Source organism: Atractosteus spatula, chromosome 5 (genome assembly GCF_055471065.1).
Source record: "Atractosteus spatula isolate fAtrSpa1 chromosome 5, fAtrSpa1.hap1, whole genome shotgun sequence".
NCBI lineage: Eukaryota > Metazoa > Chordata > Actinopteri > Semionotiformes > Lepisosteidae > Atractosteus > Atractosteus spatula.
Window position 1 is genome coordinate 55,025,630 of NC_142710.1, and position 21,582 is coordinate 55,047,211.

Consider the following 21,582-nt stretch of genomic DNA (forward strand, 5'->3'; position numbering starts at 1 on the left):
GGCTGTATACAGTGCTTTGCCCCAAAAAGGAATGGTGGCTGAACTGCCCAACAAGCAAAAAATTGAAAGAACCTGATTTAACTTTTAAAATCTTGCCATGGGCTTTGAAATAACAGGCAAATTAACAGATAAAGCCAAAATGTATTAGTTGTTTCGGACTTTTAGGCCACTTCAACCTAAACGTCCATTCATTCAGCACTCCGTTCAACACGAAATTTCCAATGAAAGAATAGCTTTCAAAAATTAATTTGACCACTCCTGACACACTCTTTTGGTTTTGGCAGTGTTGTATTGTCTTTTCAGACTCATATTTTGATTCAGAGAAGCAGATTTTCCTGTCAAATAAGTGGAATGTTGAGAAAACTGTCTTTGAGAAATATTTGAACCCTAACCCTAACTAGCAAAACCCGAAGCTAGGGTTAGGGTTTTATTCCCATACAATGTAGACAGTTTATGATGGCATGGCTGTGTTTTAGGGCTGAAAGGATTCTTAGGAATATAGTTCTTTCAATGTTTTCTTAACATTTTTTTCTGACCTATATGGCTGTATACAGTGCTTTGCCCCAAAAAGGAATGGTGTCTGAACTGCCCAACAAGCAAGAGTTCGAAAGAACCTGATTTAACTTTTAAAATCTTGCCATGGACTTTGAAATCACAGGCAAATTAACAGATAAAGCCAAAATGTATTAGTTGTGTTGGACTTTTAGGCCACTTCAGCCTAAACGTACATTCATTCAGCACTCCGTTCAACACGAAATTTCGAATGAAAGAATAGCTTTCAAAAATTAATTCGACCACTCCTGACACACTCTTTTGGTTTTGGCAGTGTTGTATTGTCTTTTCAGACTCATATTTTGATTCAGAGAAGCAGATTTTCCTGTCAAATAAGTGGAATGTTGAGAAAATTGTCTTTGAGAAATATTTGAACCCTAACCCTAACTAGCAAAACCCGAAGCTAGGGTTAGGGTTTTATTCCCATACAATGTAGACAGTTTTTGATGGCATGGCTGTGTTTTAAGGCTGAAAGGATACTTAGGAATATAGTTCTTTCAGTGTTTTCTAAACATTTTCTTCTGACCTATATGGCTGTATACAGTGCTTTGCCCCAAAAAGGAATGGTGTCTGAACTGCCCAACAAGCAAAAAATTGAAAGAACCTGATTTAACTTTTAAAATCTTGCCATGGGCTTTGAAATCACAGGCAAATTAACAGATAAAGCCAAAATGTATTAGTTGTTTCGGACTTTTAGGCCACGTCAGCCTAAACGTACATTCATTCAGCACTCCGTTCAACACGAAATTTCCAATGAAAGAATAGCTTTCAAAAATTAATTTGACCACTCCTGACACACTCTTTTGGTTTTGGCAGTGTTGTATTGTCTTTTCAGACTCATATTTTGATTCAGAGAAGCAGATTTTCCTGTCAAATAAGTGGAATGTTGAGAAAACTGTCTTTGAGAAATATTTGAACCCTAACCCTAACTAGCAAAACCCGAAGCTAGGGTTAGGGTTTTATTCCCATACAATGTAGACAGTTTTTAATGGCATGGCTGTGTTTTAGGGCTGAAAGGATTCTTAGGAATATAGTTCTTTCAATGTTTTCTAAACATTTTTTTCTGACCTATATGGCTGTATACAGTGCTTTGCCCCAAAAAGGAATGGTGTCTGAACTGCCCAACAAGCAAGAGTTCGAAAGAACCTGATTTAACTTTTAAAATCTTGCCATGGACTTTGAAATCACAGGCAAATTAGCAGATAAAGCCAAAATGTATTAGTTGTTTCGGACTTTTAGGCCACTTCAGCCTAAACGTACATTCATTCAGCACTCCGTTCAACACGAAATTTCCAATGAAAGAATAGCTTTCAAAAATTAATTTGACCACTCCTGACACACTCTTTTGGTTTTGGCAGTGTTGTATTGTCTTTTCAGACTCATATTTTGATTCAGAGAAGCAGATTTTCCTGTCAAATAAGTGGAATGTTGAGAAAATTGTCTTTGAGAAATATTTGAACCCTAACCCTAACTGGCAAAACCCGAAGCTAGGGTTAGGGTTTTATTCCCATACAATGTAGACAGTTTTTGATGGCATGGCTGTGTTTTAGGGCTGAAAGGATACTTAGGAATATAGTTCTTTCAATGTTTTCTAAACATTTTTTTCTGACCTATATGGCTGTATACAGTGCTTTGCCCCAAAAAGGAATGGTGGCTGAACTGCCCAACAAGCAAAAAATTGAAAGAACCTGATTTAACTTTTAAACTCTTGCCATGGGCTTTGAAATCACAGGCAAATTAACAGATAAAGCCAAAATGTATTCGTTGTTTCGGACTTTTAGGCCACTTCAGCCTAAACGTACATTCATTCAGCACTCCGTTCAACACGAAATTTCGAATGAAAGAATAGCTTTCAAAAATTAATTCGACCACTCCTGACACACTCTTTTGGTTTTGGCAGTGTTGTATTGTCTTTTCAGACTCATATTTTGATTCAGAGAAGCAGATTTTCCTGTCAAATAAGTGAAATGTTGAGAAAACTGTCTTTGAGAAATATTTGAACCCTAACCCTAACTAGCAAAACCCGAAGCTAGGGTTAGGGTTTTATTCCCATACAATGTAGACAGTTTATGATGGCATGGCTGTGTTTTAGGGCTGAAAGGATTCTTAGGAATATAGTTCTTTCAATGTTTTCTTAACATTTTTTTCTGACCTATATGGCTGTATACAGTGCTTTGCCCCAAAAAGGAATGGTGTCTGAACTGCCCAACAAGCAAGAGTTCGAAAGAACCTGATTTAACTTTTAAAATCTTGCCATGGACTTTGAAATCACAGGCAAATTAACAGATAAAGCCAAAATGTATTAGTTGTGTTGGACTTTTAGGCCACTTCAGCCTAAACGTACATTCATTCAGCACTCCGTTCAACACGAAATTTCCAATGAAAGAATAGCTTTCAAAAATTAATTTGACCACTCCTGACACACTCTTTTGGTTTTGGCAGTGTTGTATTGTCTTTTCAGACTCATATTTTGATTCAGAAAAGCAGATTTTCCTGTCAAATAAGTGGAATGTTGAGAAAATTGTCTTTGAGAAATATTTGAACCCTAACCCTAACTAGCAAAACCCGAAGCTAGGGTTAGGGTTTTATTCCCATACAATGTAGACAGTTTTTGATGGCATGGCTGTGTTTTAGGGCTGAAAGGATACTTAGGAATATAGTTCTTTCAATGTTTTCTAAACATTTTTTTCTGACCTATATGGCTGTATACAGTGCTTTGCCCCAAAAAGGAATGGTGGCTGAACTGCCCAACAAGCAAAAAATTGAAAGAACCTGATTTAACTTTTAAACTCTTGCCATGGGCTTTGAAATCACAGGCAAATTAACAGATAAAGCCAAAATGTATTCGTTGTTTCGGACTTTTAGGCCACTTCAGCCTAAACGTACATTCATTCAGCACTCCGTTCAACACGAAATTTCGAATGAAAGAATAGCTTTCAAAAATTAATTCGACCACTCCTGACACACTCTTTTGGTTTTGGCAGTGTTGTATTGTCTTTTCAGACTCATATTTTGATTCAGAGAAGCAGATTTTCCTGTCAAATAAGTGAAATGTTGAGAAAATTGTCTTTCAGATATATTTGAACCCTAACCCTAACTAGCAAAACCCGAAGCTAGGGTTAGGGTTTTATTCCCATACAATGTAGATAGTTTTTGATGGCATGGCTGTGTTTTAGGGCTGAAAGGATTCTTAGGAATATAGTTCTTTCAATGTTTTCTAAACATTTTTTTCTGACCTATATGGCTGTATACAGTGCTTTGCCCCAAAAAGGAATGGTGTCTGAACTGCCCAACAAGCAAGAGTTCGAAAGAACCTGATTTAACTTTTAAAATCTTGCCATGGACTTTGAAATCACAGGCAAATTAACAGATAAAGCCAAAATGTATTAGTTGTTTCGGACTTTTAGGCCACTTCAACCTAAACGTCCATTCATTCAGCACTCCGTTCAACACGAAATTTCCAATGAAAGAATAGCTTTCAAAAATTAATTTGACCACTGCTGACACAGTCTTTTGGTTTTGGCAGTGTTGTATTGTCTTTTCAGACTTATATTTTGATTCAGAGAAGCAGATTTTCCTGTCAAATAAGTGGAATGTTGAGAAAATTGTCTTTGAGAAATATTTGAACCCTAACCCTAACTAGCAAAACCCGAAGCTAGGGTTAGGGTTTTATTCCCATACAATGTAGACAGTTTTTGATGGCATGGCTGTGTTTTAGGGCTGAAAGGATACTTAGGAATATAGTTCTTTCAATGTTTTCTAAACATTTTTTTCTGACCTATATGGCTGTATACAGTGCTTTGCCCCAAAAAGGAATGGTGGCTGAACTGCCCAACAAGCAAAAAATTGAAAGAACCTGATTTAACTTTTAAACTCTTGCCATGGGCTTTGAAATCACAGGCAAATTAACAGATAAAGCCAAAATGTATTCGTTGTTTCGGACTTTTAGGCCACTTCAGCCTAAACGTACATTCATTCAGCACTCCGTTCAACACGAAATTTCGAATGAAAGAATAGCTTTCAAAAATTAATTCGACCACTCCTGACACACTCTTTTGGTTTTGGCAGTGTTGTATTGTCTTTTCAGACTCATATTTTGATTCAGAGAAGCAGATTTTCCTGTCAAATAAGTGAAATGTTGAGAAAATTGTCTTTCAGATATATTTGAACCCTAACCCTAACTAGCAAAACCCGAAGCTAGGGTTAGGGTTTTATTCCCATACAATGTAGATAGTTTTTGATGGCATGGCTGTGTTTTAGGGCTGAAAGGATTCTTAGGAATATAGTTCTTTCAATGTTTTCTAAACATTTTTTTCTGACCTATATGGCTGTATACAGTGCTTTGCCCCAAAAAGGAATGGTGTCTGAACTGCCCAACAAGCAAGAGTTCGAAAGAACCTGATTTAACTTTTAAAATCTTGCCATGGACTTTGAAATCACAGGCAAATTAACAGATAAAGCCAAAATGTATTAGTTGTTTCGGACTTTTAGGCCACTTCAACCTAAACGTCCATTCATTCAGCACTCCGTTCAACACGAAATTTCCAATGAAAGAATAGCTTTCAAAAATTAATTTGACCACTGCTGACACAGTCTTTTGGTTTTGGCAGTGTTGTATTGTCTTTTCAGACTTATATTTTGATTCAGAGAAGCAGATTTTCCTGTCAAATAAGTGGAATGTTGAGAAAACTGTCTTTGAGAAATATTTGAACCCTAACCCTAACTAGCAAAACCCGAAGCTAGGGTTAGGGTTTTATTCCCATACAATGTAGACAGTTTATGATGGCATGGCTGTGTTTTAGGGCTGAAAGGATTCTTAGGAATATAGTTCTTTCAATGTTTTCTTAACATTTTTTTCTGACCTATATGGCTGTATACAGTGCTTTGCCCCAAAAAGGAATGGTGTCTGAACTGCCCAACAAGCAAGAGTTCGAAAGAACCTGATTTCACTTTTAAAATCTTGCCATGGACTTTGAAATCACAGGCAAATTAACAGATAAAGCCAAAATGTATTAGTTGTGTTGGACTTTTAGGCCACTTCAGCCTAAACGTACATTCATTCAGCACTCCGTTCAACACGAAATTTCCAATGAAAGAATAGCTTTCAAAAATTAATTTGACCACTCCTGACACACTCTTTTGGTTTTGGCAGTGTTGTATTGTCTTTTCAGACTCATATTTTGATTCAGAAAAGCAGATTTTCCTGTCAAATAAGTGGAATGTTGAGAAAATTGTCTTTGAGAAATATTTGAACCCTAACCCTAACTAGCAAAACCCGAAGCTAGGGTTAGGGTTTTATTCCCATACAATGTAGACAGTTTTTGATGGCATGGCTGTGTTTTAGGGCTGAAAGGATACTTAGGAATATAGTTCTTTCAATGTTTTCTAAACATTTTTTTCTGACCTATATGGCTGTATACAGTGCTTTGCCCCAAAAAGGAATGGTGGCTGAACTGCCCAATAAGCAAAAAATTGAAAGAACCTGATTTAACTTTTAAACTCTTGCCATGGGCTTTGAAATCACAGGCAAATTAACAGATAAAGCCAAAATGTATTAGTTGTTTCGGACTTTTAGGCCACTTCAGCCTAAACGTACATTCATTCAGCACTCCGTTCAACACGAAATTTCGAATGAAAGAATAGCTTTCAAAAATTAATTCGACCACTCCTGACACACTCTTTTGGTTTTGGCAGTGTTGTATTGTCTTTTCAGACTCATATTTTGATTCAGAGAAGCAGATTTTCCTGTCAAATAAGTGGAATGTTGAGAAAATTGTCTTTGAGAAATATTTGAACCCTAACCCTAACTAGCAAAACCCGAAGCTAGGGTTAGGGTTTTATTCCCATACAATGTAGACAGTTTTTAATGGCATGGCTGTGTTTTAGGGCTGAAAGGATTCTTAGGAATATAGTTCTTTCAATGTTTTCTAAACATTTTTTTCTGACCTATATGGCTGTATACAGTGCTTTGCCCCAAAAAGGAATGGTGTCTGAACTGCCCAACAAGCAAGAGTTCGAAAGAACCTGATTTAACTTTTAAAATCTTGCCATGGACTTTGAAATCACAGGCAAATTAGCAGATAAAGCCAAAATGTATTAGTTGTTTCGGACTTTTAGGCCACTTCAGCCTAAACGTACATTCATTCAGCACTCCGTTCAACACGAAATTTCCAATGAAAGAATAGCTTTCAAAAATTAATTTGACCACTCCTGACACACTCTTTTGGTTTTGGCAGTGTTGTATTGTCTTTTCAGACTCATATTTTGATTCAGAGAAGCAGATTTTCCTGTCAAATAAGTGGAATGTTGAGAAAACTGTCTTTGAGAAATATTTGAACCCTAACCCTAACTGGCAAAACCCGAAGCTAGGGTTAGGGTTTTATTCCCATACAATGTAGACAGTTTTTGATGGCATGGCTGTGTTTTAGGGCTGAAAGGATACTTAGGAATATAGTTCTTTCAATGTTTTCTAAACATTTTTTTCTGACCTATATGGCTGTATACAGTGCTTTGCCCCAAAAAGGAATGGTGGCTGAACTGCCCAACAAGCAAAAAATTGAAAGAACCTGATTTAACTTTTAAACTCTTGCCATGGGCTTTGAAATCACAGGCAAATTAACAGATAAAGCCAAAATGTATTCGTTGTTTCGGACTTTTAGGCCACTTCAGCCTAAACGTACATTCATTCAGCACTCCGTTCAACACGAAATTTCGAATGAAAGAATAGCTTTCAAAAATTAATTCGACCACTCCTGACACACTCTTTTGGTTTTGGCAGTGTTGTATTGTCTTTTCAGACTCATATTTTGATTCAGAGAAGCAGATTTTCCTGTCAAATAAGTGAAATGTTGAGAAAATTGTCTTTCAGATATATTTGAACCCTAACCCTAACTAGCAAAACCCGAAGCTAGGGTTAGGGTTTTATTCCCATACAATGTAGACAGTTTTTGATGGCATGGCTGTGTTTTAGGGCTGAAAGGATTCTTAGGAATATAGTTCTTTCAATGTTTTCTAAACATTTTTTTCTGACCTATATGGCTGTATACAGTGCTTTGCCCCAAAAAGGAATGGTGTCTGAACTGCCCAACAAGCAAGAGTTCGAAAGAACCTGATTTAACTTTTAAAATCTTGCCATGGACTTTGAAATCACAGGCAAATTAACAGATAAAGCCAAAATGTATTAGTTGTGTTGGACTTTTAGGCCACTTCAGCCTAAACGTACATTCATTCAGCACTCCGTTCAACACGAAATTTCCAATGAAAGAATAGCTTTCAAAAATTAATTTGACCACTCCTGACACACTCTTTTGGTTTTGGCAGTGTTGTATTGTCTTTTCAGACTCATATTTTGATTCAGAGAAGCAGATTTTCCTGTCAAATAAGTGGAATGTTGAGAAAATTGTCTTTGAGAAATATTTGAACCCTAACCCTAACTAGCAAAACCCGAAGCTAGGGTTAGGGTTTTATTCCCATACAATGTAGACAGTTTTTGATGGCATGGCTGTGTTTTAGGGCTGAAAGGATTCTACGGAATATAGTTCTTTCAATGTTTTCTAAACATTTTTTTCTGACCTATATGGCTGTATACAGTGCTTTGCCCCAAAAAGGAATGGTGGCTGAACTGCCCAACAAGCAAAAAATTGAAAGAACCTGATTTAACTTTTAAACTCTTGCCATGGGCTTTGAAATCACAGGCAAATTAACAGATAAAGCCAAAATGTATTAGTTGTTTCGGACTTTTAGGCCACTTCAGCCTAAACGTCCATTCATTCAGCACTCCGTTCAACACGAAATTTCCAATGAAAGAATAGCTTTCAAAAATTAATTTGACCACTCCTGACACACTGTTTTGGTTTTGGCAGTGTTGTTTTGACTTTTCAGACTCATATTTTGATTCAGAGAAGCAAATTTTCCAGTCAAATGAGTGGAATGTTGAGAAAATTGTCTTTCAGAAATATTTGAACCCTAACCCTAACTAGCAAAACCCGAAGCTAGGGTTAGGGTTTTATTCCCATACAATGTAGACAGTTTTTGATGGCATGGCTGTGTTTTAGGGCTGAAAGGATACTTAGGAATATAGTTCTTTCAATGTTTTCTAAACATTTTTTTCTGACCTATATGGCTGTATACAGTGCTTTGCCCCAAAAAGGAATGGTGGCTGAACTGCCCAATAAGCAAAAAATTGAAAGAACCTGATTTAACTTTTAAAATCTTGCCATGGGCTTTGAAATCACAGGCAAATTAGCAGATAAAGCCAAAATGTATTAGTTGTTTCGGACTTTTAGGCCACTTCAGCCTAAACGTACATTCATTCAGCACTCCGTTCAACACGAAATTTCGAATGAAAGAATAGCTTTCAAAAATTAATTCGACCACTCCTGACACACTCTTTTGGTTTTGGCAGTGTTGTATTGTCTTTTCAGACTCATATTTTGATTCAGAGAAGCAGATTTTCCTGTCAAATGAGTGGAATGTTGAGAAAATTGTCTTTGAGAAATATTTGAACCCTAACCCTAACTGGCAAAACCCGAAGCTAGGGTTAGGGTTTTATTCCCATACAATGTAGACAGTTTTTGATGGCATGGCTGTGTTTTAAGGCTGAAAGGATACTTAGGAATATAGTTCTTTCAATGTTTTCTAAACATTTTTTTCTGACCTATATGGCTGTATACAGTGCTTTGCCCCAAAAAGGAATGGTGGCTGAACTGCCCAACAAGCAAGAGTTCGAAAGAACCTGATTTAACTTTTAAAATCTTGCCATGGACTTTGAAATTACAGGCAAATTAACAGATAAAGCCAAAATGTATTAGTTGTTTCGGACTTTTAGACCACTTCAGCCTAAACGTACATTCATTCAGCACTCCGTTCAACACGAAATTTCCAATGAAAGAATAGCTTTCAAAAATTAATTTGACCACTCCTGACACACTCTTTTGGTTTTGGCAGTGTTGTATTGTCTTTTCAGACTCATATTTTGATTCAGAGAAGCAAATTTTCCAGTCAAATGAGTGGAATGTTGAGAAAATTGTCTTTGAGAAATATTTGAACCCTAACCCTAACTAGCAAAACCCGAAGCTAGGGTTAGGGTTTTATTCCCATACAATGTAGACAGTTTTTGATGGCATGGCTGTGTTTTAGGGCTGAAAGGATACTTAGGAATATAGTTCTTTCAATGTTTTCTAAACATATTTTTCTGACCTATATAGCTGTATACAGTGCTTTGCCCCAAAAAGGAATGGTGTCTGAACTGCCCAACAAGCAAGAGTTCGAAAGAACCTGATTTAACTTTTAAAATCTTGCCATGGACTTTGAAATCACAGGCAAATTAACAGATAAAGCCAAAATGTATTAGTTGTTTCGGACTTTTAGGCCACTTCAGCCTAATCGTACATTCATTCAGCACTCCGTTCAACACGAAATTTCCAATGAAAGAATAGCTTTCAAAAATTAATTTGACCACTCCTGACACACTCTTTTGGTTTTGGCAGTGTTGTATTGTCTTTTCAGACTCATATTTTGATTCAGAGAAGCAGATTTTCCTGTCAAATAAGTGGAATGTTGAGAAAATTGTCTTTGAGAAATATTTGAACCCTAACCCTAACTGGCAAAACCCGAAGCTAGGGTTAGGGGTTTATTCCTATAAATGTAGACAGTTTTTGATGGCATGGCTGTGTTTTAGGGCTGAAAGGATACTTAGGAATATAGTTCTTTCAATGTTTTCTAAACATTTTTTTCTGACCTATATGGCTGTATACAGTGCTTTGCCCCAAAAAGGAATGGTTGCTGAACTGCCCAACAAGCAAAAAATTGAAAGAACCTGATTTAACTTTTAAACTCTTGCCATGGGCTTTGAAATCACAGGCAAATTAACAGATAAAGCCAAAATGTATTAGTTGTTTCGGACTTTTAGGCCACTTCAGCCTAAACGTACATTCATTCAGCACTCCGTTCAACACGAAATTTCGAATGAAAGAATAGCTTTCAAAAATTAATTCGACCACTCCTGACACACTCTTTTGGTTTTGGCAGTGTTGTATTGTCTTTTCAGACTCATATTTTGATTCAGAGAAGCAGATTTTCCTGTCAAATAAGTGAAATGTTGAGAAAATTGTCTTTGAGAAATATTTGAACCCTAACCCTAACTAGCAAAACCCGAAGCTAGGGTTAGGGTTTTATTCCCATACAATGTAGACAGTTTTTGATGGCATGGCTGTGTTTTAGGGCTGAAAGGATACTTAGGAATATAGTTCTTTCAATGTTTTCTAAACATATTTTTCTGACCTATATGGCTGTATACAGTGCTTTGCCCCAAAAAGGAATGGTGTCTGAACTGCCCAACAAGCAAGAGTTCGAAAGAACCTGATTTAACTTTTAAAATCTTGCCATGGACATTGAAATCACAGGCAAATTAACAGATAAAGCCAAAATGTATTAGTTGTTTCGGACTTTTAGGCCACTTCAGCCTAAACGTACATTCATTCAGCACTCCGTTCAACACGAAATTTCCAATGAAAGAATAGCTTTCAAAAATTAATTTGACCACTCCTGACACACTCTTTTGGTTTTGGCAGTGTTGCATTGTCTTTTCAAACTAATATTTTCATTCAGAGAAGCAGATTTTCCTGTCAAATAAGTGGAATGTTGAGAAAATTGTCTTTGAGAAATATTTGAACCCTAACCCTAACTGGAAAAACCCGAAGCTAGGGTTAGGGTTTTATTCCCATACAATGTAGACAGTTTTTGATGGCATGGCTGTGTTTTAGGGCTGAAAGGATACTTAGGAATATAGTTCTTTCAATGTTTTCTAAACATTTTTTTCTGACCTATATGGCTGTATACAGTGCTTTGCCCCAAAAAGGAATGGTGGCTGAACTGCCCAACAAGCAAAAAATTGAAAGAACCTGATTTAACTTTTAAACTCTTGCCATGGGCTTTGAAATCACAGGCAAATTAACAGATAAAGCCAAAATGTATTCGTTGTTTCGGACTTTTAGGCCACTTCAGCCTAAACGTACATTCATTCAGCACTCCGTTCAACACGAAATTTCGAATGAAAGAATAGCTTTCAAAAATTAATTCGACCACTCCTGACACACTCTTTTGGTTTTGGCAGTGTTGTATTGTCTTTTCAGACTCATATTTTGATTCAGAGAAGCAGATTTTCCTGTCAAATAAGTGAAATGTTGAGAAAATTGTCTTTCAGATATATTTGAACCCTAACCCTAACTAGCAAAACCCGAAGCTAGGGTTAGGGTTTTATTCCCATACAATGTAGATAGTTTTTGATGGCATGGCTGTGTTTTAGGGCTGAAAGGATTCTTAGGAATATAGTTCTTTCAATGTTTTCTAAACATTTTTTTCTGACCTATATGGCTGTATACAGTGCTTTGCCCCAAAAAGGAATGGTGTCTGAACTGCCCAACAAGCAAGAGTTCGAAAGAACCTGATTTAACTTTTAAAATCTTGCCATGGACTTTGAAATCACAGGCAAATTAACAGATAAAGCCAAAATGTATTAGTTGTTTCGGACTTTTAGGCCACTTCAACCTAAACGTCCATTCATTCAGCACTCCGTTCAACACGAAATTTCCAATGAAAGAATAGCTTTCAAAAATTAATTTGACCACTGCTGACACAGTCTTTTGGTTTTGGCAGTGTTGTATTGTCTTTTCAGACTTATATTTTGATTCAGAGAAGCAGATTTTCCTGTCAAATAAGTGGAATGTTGAGAAAACTGTCTTTGAGAAATATTTGAACCCTAACCCTAACTAGCAAAACCCGAAGCTAGGGTTAGGGTTTTATTCCCATACAATGTAGACAGTTTATGATGGCATGGCTGTGTTTTAGGGCTGAAAGGATTCTTAGGAATATAGTTCTTTCAATGTTTTCTTAACATTTTTTTCTGACCTATATGGCTGTATACAGTGCTTTGCCCCAAAAAGGAATGGTGTCTGAACTGCCCAACAAGCAAGAGTTCGAAAGAACCTGATTTCACTTTTAAAATCTTGCCATGGACTTTGAAATCACAGGCAAATTAACAGATAAAGCCAAAATGTATTAGTTGTGTTGGACTTTTAGGCCACTTCAGCCTAAACGTACATTCATTCAGCACTCCGTTCAACACGAAATTTCCAATGAAAGAATAGCTTTCAAAAATTAATTTGACCACTCCTGACACACTCTTTTGGTTTTGGCAGTGTTGTATTGTCTTTTCAGACTCATATTTTGATTCAGAAAAGCAGATTTTCCTGTCAAATAAGTGGAATGTTGAGAAAATTGTCTTTGAGAAATATTTGAACCCTAACCCTAACTAGCAAAACCCGAAGCTAGGGTTAGGGTTTTATTCCCATACAATGTAGACAGTTTTTGATGGCATGGCTGTGTTTTAGGGCTGAAAGGATACTTAGGAATATAGTTCTTTCAATGTTTTCTAAACATTTTTTTCTGACCTATATGGCTGTATACAGTGCTTTGCCCCAAAAAGGAATGGTGGCTGAACTGCCCAATAAGCAAAAAATTGAAAGAACCTGATTTAACTTTTAAACTCTTGCCATGGGCTTTGAAATCACAGGCAAATTAACAGATAAAGCCAAAATGTATTAGTTGTTTCGGACTTTTAGGCCACTTCAGCCTAAACGTACATTCATTCAGCACTCCGTTCAACACGAAATTTCGAATGAAAGAATAGCTTTCAAAAATTAATTCGACCACTCCTGACACACTCTTTTGGTTTTGGCAGTGTTGTATTGTCTTTTCAGACTCATATTTTGATTCAGAGAAGCAGATTTTCCTGTCAAATAAGTGGAATGTTGAGAAAATTGTCTTTGAGAAATATTTGAACCCTAACCCTAACTAGCAAAACCCGAAGCTAGGGTTAGGGTTTTATTCCCATACAATGTAGACAGTTTTTAATGGCATGGCTGTGTTTTAGGGCTGAAAGGATTCTTAGGAATATAGTTCTTTCAATGTTTTCTAAACATTTTTTTCTGACCTATATGGCTGTATACAGTGCTTTGCCCCAAAAAGGAATGGTGTCTGAACTGCCCAACAAGCAAGAGTTCGAAAGAACCTGATTTAACTTTTAAAATCTTGCCATGGACTTTGAAATCACAGGCAAATTAGCAGATAAAGCCAAAATGTATTAGTTGTTTCGGACTTTTAGGCCACTTCAGCCTAAACGTACATTCATTCAGCACTCCGTTCAACACGAAATTTCCAATGAAAGAATAGCTTTCAAAAATTAATTTGACCACTCCTGACACACTCTTTTGGTTTTGGCAGTGTTGTATTGTCTTTTCAGACTCATATTTTGATTCAGAGAAGCAGATTTTCCTGTCAAATAAGTGGAATGTTGAGAAAACTGTCTTTGAGAAATATTTGAACCCTAACCCTAACTGGCAAAACCCGAAGCTAGGGTTAGGGTTTTATTCCCATACAATGTAGACAGTTTTTGATGGCATGGCTGTGTTTTAGGGCTGAAAGGATACTTAGGAATATAGTTCTTTCAATGTTTTCTAAACATTTTTTTCTGACCTATATGGCTGTATACAGTGCTTTGCCCCAAAAAGGAATGGTGGCTGAACTGCCCAACAAGCAAAAAATTGAAAGAACCTGATTTAACTTTTAAACTCTTGCCATGGGCTTTGAAATCACAGGCAAATTAACAGATAAAGCCAAAATGTATTCGTTGTTTCGGACTTTTAGGCCACTTCAGCCTAAACGTACATTCATTCAGCACTCCGTTCAACACGAAATTTCGAATGAAAGAATAGCTTTCAAAAATTAATTCGACCACTCCTGACACACTCTTTTGGTTTTGGCAGTGTTGTATTGTCTTTTCAGACTCATATTTTGATTCAGAGAAGCAGATTTTCCTGTCAAATAAGTGAAATGTTGAGAAAATTGTCTTTCAGATATATTTGAACCCTAACCCTAACTAGCAAAACCCGAAGCTAGGGTTAGGGTTTTATTCCCATACAATGTAGACAGTTTTTGATGGCATGGCTGTGTTTTAGGGCTGAAAGGATTCTTAGGAATATAGTTCTTTCAATGTTTTCTAAACATTTTTTTCTGACCTATATGGCTGTATACAGTGCTTTGCCCCAAAAAGGAATGGTGTCTGAACTGCCCAACAAGCAAGAGTTCGAAAGAACCTGATTTAACTTTTAAAATCTTGCCATGGACTTTGAAATCACAGGCAAATTAACAGATAAAGCCAAAATGTATTAGTTGTGTTGGACTTTTAGGCCACTTCAGCCTAAACGTACATTCATTCAGCACTCCGTTCAACACGAAATTTCCAATGAAAGAATAGCTTTCAAAAATTAATTTGACCACTCCTGACACACTCTTTTGGTTTTGGCAGTGTTGTATTGTCTTTTCAGACTCATATTTTGATTCAGAGAAGCAGATTTTCCTGTCAAATAAGTGGAATGTTGAGAAAATTGTCTTTGAGAAATATTTGAACCCTAACCCTAACTAGCAAAACCCGAAGCTAGGGTTAGGGTTTTATTCCCATACAATGTAGACAGTTTTTGATGGCATGGCTGTGTTTTAGGGCTGAAAGGATTCTACGGAATATAGTTCTTTCAATGTTTTCTAAACATTTTTTTCTGACCTATATGGCTGTATACAGTGCTTTGCCCCAAAAAGGAATGGTGGCTGAACTGCCCAACAAGCAAAAAATTGAAAGAACCTGATTTAACTTTTAAACTCTTGCCATGGGCTTTGAAATCACAGGCAAATTAACAGATAAAGCCAAAATGTATTAGTTGTTTCGGACTTTTAGGCCACTTCAGCCTAAACGTCCATTCATTCAGCACTCCGTTCAACACGAAATTTCCAATGAAAGAATAGCTTTCAAAAATTAATTTGACCACTCCTGACACACTGTTTTGGTTTTGGCAGTGTTGTTTTGACTTTTCAGACTCATATTTTGATTCAGAGAAGCAAATTTTCCAGTCAAATGAGTGGAATGTTGAGAAAATTGTCTTTCAGAAATATTTGAACCCTAACCCTAACTAGCAAAACCCGAAGCTAGGGTTAGGGTTTTATTCCCATACAATGTAGACAGTTTTTGATGGCATGGCTGTGTTTTAGGGCTGAAAGGATACTTAGGAATATAGTTCTTTCAATGTTTTCTAAACATTTTTTTCTGACCTATATGGCTGTATACAGTGCTTTGCCCCAAAAAGGAATGGTGGCTGAACTGCCCAATAAGCAAAAAATTGAAAGAACCTGATTTAACTTTTAAAATCTTGCCATGGGCTTTGAAATCACAGGCAAATTAGCAGATAAAGCCAAAATGTATTAGTTGTTTCGGACTTTTAGGCCACTTCAGCCTAAACGTACATTCATTCAGCACTCCGTTCAACACGAAATTTCGAATGAAAGAATAGCTTTCAAAAATTAATTCGACCACTCCTGACACACTCTTTTGGTTTTGGCAGTGTTGTATTGTCTTTTCAGACTCATATTTTGATTCAGAGAAGCAGATTTTCCTGTCAAATGAGTGGAATGTTGAGAAAATTGTCTTTGAGAAATATTTGAACCCTAACCCTAACTGGCAAAACCCGAAGCTAGGGTTAGGGTTTTATTCCCATACAATGTAGACAGTTTTTGATGGCATGGCTGTGTTTTAAGGCTGAAAGGATACTTAGGAATATAGTTCTTTCAATGTTTTCTAAACATTTTTTTCTGACCTATATGGCTGTATACAGTGCTTTGCCCCAAAAAGGAATGGTGGCTGAACTGCCCAACAAGCAAGAGTTCGAAAGAACCTGATTTAACTTTTAAAATCTTGCCATGGACTTTGAAATTACAGGCAAATTAACAGATAAAGCCAAAATGTATTAGTTGTTTCGGACTTTTAGACCACTTCAGCCTAAACGTACATTCATTCAGCACTCCGTTCAACACGAAATTTCCAATGAAAGAATAGCTTTCAAAAATTAATTTGACCACTCCTGACACACTCTTTTGGTTTTGGCAGTGTTGTATTGTCTTTTCAGACTCATATTTTGATTCAGAGAAGCAAATTTTCCAGTCAAATGAGTGGAATGTTGAGAAAATTGTCTTTGAGAAATATTTGAACCCTAACCCTAACTAGCAAAACCCGAAGCTAGGGTTAGGGTTTTATTCCCATACAATGTAGACAGTTTTTGATGGCATGGCTGTGTTTTAGGGCTGAAAGGATACTTAGGAATATAGTTCTTTCAATGTTTTCTAAACATATTTTTCTGACCTATATAGCTGTATACAGTGCTTTGCCCCAAAAAGGAATGGTGTCTGAACTGCCCAACAAGCAAGAGTTCGAAAGAACCTGATTTAACTTTTAAAATCTTGCCATGGACTTTGAAATCACAGGCAAATTAACAGATAAAGCCAAAATGTATTAGTTGTTTCGGACTTTTAGGCCACTTCAGCCTAATCGTACATTCATTCAGCACTCCGTTCAACACGAAATTTCCAATGAAAGAATAGCTTTCAAAAATTAATTTGACCACTCCTGACACACTCTTTTGGTTTTGGCAGTGTTGTATTGTCTTTTCAGACTCATATTTTGATTCAGAGAAGCAGATTTTCCTGTCAAATAAGTGGAATGTTGAGAAAATTGTCTTTGAGAAATATTTGAACCCTAACCCTAACTGGCAAAACCCGAAGCTAGGGTTAGGGGTTTATTCCTATAAATGTAGACAGTTTTTGATGGCATGGCTGTGTTTTAGGGCTGAAAGGATACTTAGGAATATAGTTCTTTCAATGTTTTCTAAACATTTTTTTCTGACCTATATGGCTGTATACAGTGCTTTGCCCCAAAAAGGAATGGTGGCTGAACTGCCCAACAAGCAAAAAATTGAAAGAACCTGATTTAACTTTTAAAATCTTGCCATGGGCTTTGAAATCACAGGCAAATTAACAGATAAAGCCAAAATGTATTAGTTGTTTCGGACTTTTAGGCCACTTCAACCTAAACGTCCATTCATTCAGCACTCCGTTCAACACGAAATTTCCAATGAAAGAATAGCTTTCAAAAATTAATTTGACCACTCCTGACACACTCTTTTGGTTTTGGCAGTGTTGTATTGACTTTTCAGACTCATATTTTGATTCAGAGAAGCAAATTTTCCAGTCAAATGAGTGGAATGTTGAGAAAATTTTCTTTGAGAAATATTTGAACCCTAACCCTAACTAGCAAAACCCGAAGCTAGGGTTAGGGTTTTATTCCCATACAATGTAGACAGTTTTTGATGGCATGGCTGTGTTTTAGGGCTGAAAGGATACTTAGGAATATAGTTCTTTCAATGTTTTCTAAACATTTTTTTCTGACCTATATGGCTGTATACAGTGCTTTGCCCCAAAAAGGAATGGTGTCTGAACTGCCCAACAAGCAAGAGTTCGAAAGAACCTGATTTAACTTTTAAAATCTTGCCATGGACTTTGAAATCACAGGCAAATTAACAGATAAAGCCAAAATGTATTAGTTGTTTCGGACTTTTAGGCCACTTCAGCCTAAACGTACATTCATTCAGCACTCCGTTCAACACGAAATTTCCAATGAAAGAATAGCTTTCAAAAATTAATTTGACCACTCCTGACACACTCTTTTGGTTTTGGCAGTGTTGCATTGTCTTTTCAAACTAATATTTTCATTCAGAGAAGCAGATTTTCCTGTCAAATAAGTGGAATGTTGAGAAAATTGTCTTTGAGAAATATTTGAACCCTAACCCTAACTGGAAAAACCCGAAGCTAGGGTTAGGGTTTTATTCCCATACAATGTAGACAGTTTTTGATGGCATGGCTGTGTTTTAGGGCTGAAAGGATACTTAGGAATATAGTTCTTTCAATGTTTTCTAAACATTTTTTTCTGACCTATATGGCTGTATACAGTGCTTTGCCCCAAAAAGGAATGGTGGCTGAACTGCCCAACAAGCAAGAGTTCGAAAGAACCTGATTTAACTTTTAAAATCTTGCCATGGACTTTCAAATCACAGGCAAATTAACAGATAAAGCCAAAATGTATTAGTTGTTTCGGACTTTTAGGCCACTTCAACCTAAACGTCCATTCATTCAGCACTCCGTTCAACACGAAATTTCCAATGAAAGAATAGCTTTCAAAAATTAATTTGACCACTCCTGACACACTCTTTTGGTTTTGGCAGTGTTGTATTGACTTTTCAGACTCATATTTTGATTCAGAGAAGCAAATTTTCCAGTCAAATGAGTGGAATGTTGAGAAAATTGTCTTTGAGAAATATTTGAACCCTAACCCTAACTAGCAAAACCCGAAGCTAGGGTTAGGGTTTTATTCCCATACAATGTAGACAGTTTTTGATGGCATGGCTGTGTTTTAGGGCTGAAAGGATACTTAGGAATATAGTTCTTTCAATGTTTTCTAAACATTTTTTTCTGACCTATATGTCTGTATACAGTGCTTTGCCCCAAAAAGGAATGGTGTCTGAACTGCCCAACAAGCAAGAGTTCGAAAGAACCTGATTTAACTTTTAAAATCTTGCCATGGACTTTGAAATCACAGGCAAATTAACAGATAAAGCCAAAATGTATTAGTTGTGTTGGACTTTTAGGCCACTTCAGCCTAAACGTACATTCATTCAGCACTCCGTTCAACACGAAATTTCCAATGAAAGAATAGCTTTCAAAAATTAATTTGACCACTCCTGACACACTCTTTTGGTTTTGGCAGTGTTGCATTGTCTTTTCAAACTAATATTTTCATTCAGAGAAGCAGATTTTCCTGTCAAATAAGTGGAATGTTGAGAAAATTGTCTTTGAGAAATATTTGAACCCTAACCCTAACTGGAAAAACCCGAAGCTAGGGTTAGGGTTTTATTCCCATACAATGTAGACAGTTTTTGATGGCATGGCTGTGTTTTAGGGCTGAAAGGATACTTAGGAATATAGTTCTTTCAATGTTTTCTAAACATTTTTTTCTGACCTATATGGCTGTATACAGTGCTTTGCCCCAAAAAGGAATGGTGGCTGAACTGCCCAACAAGCAAGAGTTCGAAAGAACCTGATTTAACTTTTAAAATCTTGCCATGGACTTTCAAATCACAGGCAAATTAACAGATAAAGCCAAAATGTATTAGTTGTTTCGGACTTTTAGGCCACTTCAACCTAAACGTCCATTCATTCAGCACTCCGTTCAACACGAAATTTCCAATGAAAGAATAGCTTTCAAAAATTAATTTGACCACTCCTGACACACTCTTTTGGTTTTGGCAGTGTTGTATTGACTTTTCAGACTCATATTTTGATTCAGAGAAGCAAATTTTCCAGTCAAATGAGTGGAATGTTGAGAAAATTGTCTTTGAGAAATATTTGAACCCTAACCCTAACTAGCAAAACCCGAAGCTAGGGTTAGGGTTTTATTCCCATACAATGTAGACAGTTTTTGATGGCATGGCTGTGTTTTAGGGCTGAAAGGATACTTAGGAATATAGTTCTTTCAATGTTTTCTAAACATTTTTTTCTGACCTATATGTCTGTATACAGTGCTTTGCCCCAAAAAGGAATGGTGTCTGAACTGCCCAACAAGCAAGAGTTCGAAAGAACCTGATTTAACTTTTAAAATCTTGCCATGGACTTTGAAATCACAGGCAAATTAACAGATAAAGCCAAAATGTATTAGTTGTGTTGGACTTTTAGGCCACTTCAGCCTAAACGTACATTCATTCAGCACTCCGTTCAACACGAAATTTCCAATGAAAGAATAGCTTTCAAAAATTAATTTGACCACTCCTGACACACTCTTTTGGTTTTGGCAGTGTTGTATTGTCTTTTCAGACTCATATTTTGATTCAGAGAAGCAGATTTTCCTGTCAAATAAGTGGAATGTTGAGAAAATTGTCTTTGAGAAATATTTGAACCCTAACCCTAACTAGCAAAACCCGAAGCTAGGGTTAGGGTTTTATTCCCATACAATGTAGACAGTTTTTGATGGCATGGCTGTGTTTTAGGGCTGAAAGGATACTTAGGAATATAGTTCTTTCAATGTTTTCTAAACATTTTTTTCTGACCTATATGGCTGTATACAGTGCTTTGCCCCAAAAAGGAATGGTGGCTGAACTGCCCAACAAGCAAGAGTTCGAAAGAACCTGATTTAACTTTTAAAATCTTGCCATGGACTTTGAAATCACAGGCAAATTAACAGATAAAGCCAAAATGTATTAGTTGTTTCGGACTTTTAGGCCACTTCAGCCTAAACGTACATTCATTCAGCACTCCGTTCAACATGAAATTTCCAATGAAAGAATAGCTTTCAAAAATTAATTTGACCACTCCTGACACACTCTTTTGGTTTTGGCAGTGTTGTATTGTCTTTTCAGACTTATATTTTGATTCAGAGAAGCAGATTTTCCTGTCAAATAAGTGGAATGTTGAGAAAACTGTCTTTGAGAAATATTTGAACCCTAACCCTAACTAGGAAAACCCGAAGCTAGTATTAGGATTTTATTCCCATACAATGTAGACAGTTTTTGATGGCATGGCTGTGTTTTAGGGCTGAAAGGATTCTAAGGAATATAGTTCTTTCAATGTTTTCTAAATATTTTTTTCTGACCTATATGGCTGTATACAGTGCTTTGCCCCAAAAAGGAATGGTGGCTGAACTGCCCAACAAGCAAAAAATTGAAAGAACCTGATTTAACTTTTAAACTCTTGCCATGGGCTTTGAAATCACAGGCAAATTAACGGATAAAGCCAAAATGTATTTGTTGTTTCGGACTTTTAGGCCACTTCAGCCTAAACGTACATTCATTCAGCACTCCGTTCAACACGAAATTTCCAATGAAAGAATAGCTTTCAAAAATTAATTTGACCACTCCTGACACACTCTTTTGGTTTTGGCAGTGTTGCATTGTCTTTTCAAACTAATATTTTCATTCAGAGAAGCAGATTTTCCTGTCAAATAAGTGGAATGTTGAGAAAATTGTCTTTGAGAAATATTTGAACCCTAACCCTAACTAGCAAAACCCGAAGCTAGGGTTAGGGTTTTATTCCCATACAATGTAG